Source organism: Chamaea fasciata, unplaced genomic scaffold, assembly GCF_029207755.1.
Source record: "Chamaea fasciata isolate MVZ Bird 193981 ecotype frontalis unplaced genomic scaffold, bChaFas1.0.hap1 SCAF_1, whole genome shotgun sequence".
NCBI lineage: Eukaryota > Metazoa > Chordata > Aves > Passeriformes > Sylviidae > Chamaea > Chamaea fasciata.
In genome coordinates this window covers 43127165-43130056 of record NW_027094086.1, presented here as the reverse complement: position 1 = coordinate 43130056, position 2892 = coordinate 43127165, and the positions used below count along the sequence as shown (strand labels likewise).

At 44.7% G+C, this 2892-nt stretch overlaps 1 long non-coding RNA gene across 3 annotated transcripts; it reads left to right on the top strand.

Moving 5' to 3' along the window:
- The first annotated feature begins 496 nt into the window (after positions 1-496).
- On the top strand, positions 497-2559 carry LOC136302050 (uncharacterized). 3 transcript variants are annotated; one of them, XR_010723995.1, is made up of 3 exons: positions 497-550; positions 1156-1213; positions 2070-2559. It is a non-coding gene; the product is annotated as an uncharacterized lncRNA (long non-coding RNA). The 3 variants fall into 3 exon arrangements; XR_010723993.1 differs by having other exon boundaries at positions 1156-1296; XR_010723994.1 differs by having other exon boundaries at positions 503-550; positions 1013-1296.
- The last annotated feature ends 333 nt before the right edge of the window (positions 2560-2892 follow it).

Below are 2892 nucleotides of genomic sequence, written 5' to 3'. Positions count from 1 at the left end.
TGCAGCTGGTGGGTGCAGGACTGGGTGACAGCATCCATGGAAAGATGTTTCCTCAGGTCCCTGCTCGATATTTCTGTCAGAGCAGAGATTGACAAAGAAAGGAAAGGTTTTCCTCCAAAGTTCACTGAATGACTGCCCATTTCTCCAGACAAAAGGCAGCACTTAACCCCATCATTGCACTGAAAAGGAATATTCTTGAACAAACCCTCCCACAAAAGTGGCTTATTTTATGTGAGATGTAAAAAGATTTCAGGCTAAGATAAATTAACAATTATTTGCCATGATGCAGCAACCTTCTCCTTTCAGAGTCATCCATGGATCTTTACCCTGGGCAATATATATAGATCTATCTGTCCCGTGGCTATAAGTCTTCACACAAATCTGCCAGGCATTCAGTTCTAATACCCTTCACATGAGGCTACTGGTTCAGCTTGTATCTATTGCTTAATCAATGAGCAATAAAACTCCAGCCACTGCCAAACTGCTGCTTCAGCTAATAAAAGCTTGGTCTGCTTTGCCAGAGTATCCTAATTACTAATAATGAAATAATGTAAGTAGATCTGATATATTTGGAAGGTGTATTTTTTTTTCTTTTGCCAAAATGGAAACTCAGTAAGTCTTGGAGTTTTATTCCTCACTGAATTACTCTTTAATTGGACCTGTTTGCCTCAGCTGCTATTTGTAGCTGCAGCTCTCCCCCTACTCAGTGTAGGGGGAAATCTTTAACATCACCACCTACGAGGCCGCAACGTTTTCTGCGGCAGACTGTAAAATACCACCATCCATCCCTGGGTAGAGACAGATTTAATACCCATCCTTTTGCCCCAGTGGGTTAGAAAAGTGGACTGGTGGTGTTGCACCTTCTCTAGACTGACAAAGATAATAGCAGCAGGCTTGGTTTGCACCAGTAGCAGACTATAAAGGGACTGACAGCAGCCTCATAAACACAATACCAGTAACAAATATCAGTAATTTGTTGTGTATTTCTCTTCCCTGTGCCTCTGTGTTACAGTGGGCACTGAGTTGAGCCTGTGCATACTACAGAAATCTCAGGCTGGGCTGCAAAAGATCCTTGGGCCTTAGCACACAATAATGAGATTAACAAAGACAATTTGAGGAATCTGCTCTGAAACAGCTCAATTCCTGTCTCCTGAGGTCCTGAAGATTAAATAGCTACTGGAGAGCCAGAAGCACTGGAGGTCTGTTGAGATAGGTAAGCATACCTGCCCTTCAAGCAGTGGCTTCTAAGTGGACTTCCAGACAAGGTTCTGTGGAAAGAACTGCTGTGACACAGAGGTAAGGGCTCTTACAGAAACGCTGCTCAGTAGCTGAGGGGAACACACTGACCTTCCAATGAGCCAGCAGTGAAAGATCTTGCATCGCTTCATGTTTCCATGGTTTGGAAATATGCAGGTAGCTAGAATGCCTTACAACAAAAAAGCAATTACCCAGAGTAGCACCCTTAGTGGTTACAGTGTAGGAAAGATGTTCATGAGAATTTTCCTGTATCAGTGCCCATACTGTGGTCTTTTTGGGGAAGTAATCTCTCTGTAGTGTGTAGAACATGGTTTTCTTTTCAAAAGACTGGAAAAATATTCTTAATTGGTGGATGAATTATATCCTTTCCAAAGTGGTGTGCAAGTGTTTGGACACTTTTTAACGTAATTTCCAGTCATGCTCATTGGAAATACTTTAATCAGAAATGCCTGGTTTGTTCTCTGCAGAGTTTGCAGATGTGGATGGGTTGAGTGGAGAGTGGAGAAGTAGCTGCTGCTCTCCAGTTTTGGCAAGGCCTGGATCTCAGTGCAAGGCTTGCAGGAAGTACCAGAGACAGAGTATTTAGAAAAAGTGCACACATTGCATATATATAGGCCCAGGCTGATCATCTTCCATATTGTGATATTTTTCATAGAATCATAGAATAGTTTGGGTTGGAAGGGATCTGTCTTCCATGTGCCTTAGTATAGCTTCTGGGAGGATCCGTTCTGTGATCTTCCCAGGTACAGAGGTGAGGGTGACAGGTTGCTAATTCCCAGGGTTCTCAAGGTACAATGTTTCCATTTTTCCAGTCACCTGGGACTTCACTTGACTGTCATGACCTTTCAAACATCAGGGAGACTGGCTTGGCAAGTACATCAGCCAAATCCCTCAGAACTCCAGGATGCATCTCATCAAGTCTCATAGACCCATGTATCTTCAAGTTCCTCAGGTGCTTCCAAACCTGGTGTTCCCTTGCAGTACCCTCCAGGGAGGGTAAGAGGTGTGGGAGTAGAAGTTGTCAGTGAAAACAGAAGCAAAAAAGTTGCCTTCTCCTCATTCACTGTTACCAGTTTGCCAGCATTGCTTATGTGTGTGTGTGTGTGTGCGTGTGTGTGTGTGTGTACGCCTTCTCTGATCTTCCTTTTCTGGCTGACATACCTGCAGAAGCTTTTCTACTCTGTGCATCTCTTGCCAAGTTCAGCTCCAGCTGCGCCTGGGCCTTCCTGACCCCACCCCTATACAACTGAGCAACATCCCTTTACTCTGTCCAGGATATTTGTGCCTGCCTCCCCTATCTGTGCATTTCCTTCTTGCCCTCTAGCCTGACCAGCAAGTCCCAACTCAGCCATGCTGGTCTCTTGCCTTCCTTCCCTTATTTCTAACACCTGCGGATTGCTGGCTCTTGTGCTCTATGGGAAAGAATTTTTAAGGAGCTGCCAGCTCTGATCTGCTCCCTTTTCTCTGAGGGCAGTTTCCTAGGGGACTACTGACTGACTCCTTGATGAGGTGGAATTTTGCTTTCCTGAAATTCAGGGTCCTGACTTTTTGCCCAACCCATTTCCCTCAGGACTGCAAATTCCACCAGTTTGTGATCACTGCAGCACAGGCTGACTCCAATCTTGATGGTCCTGA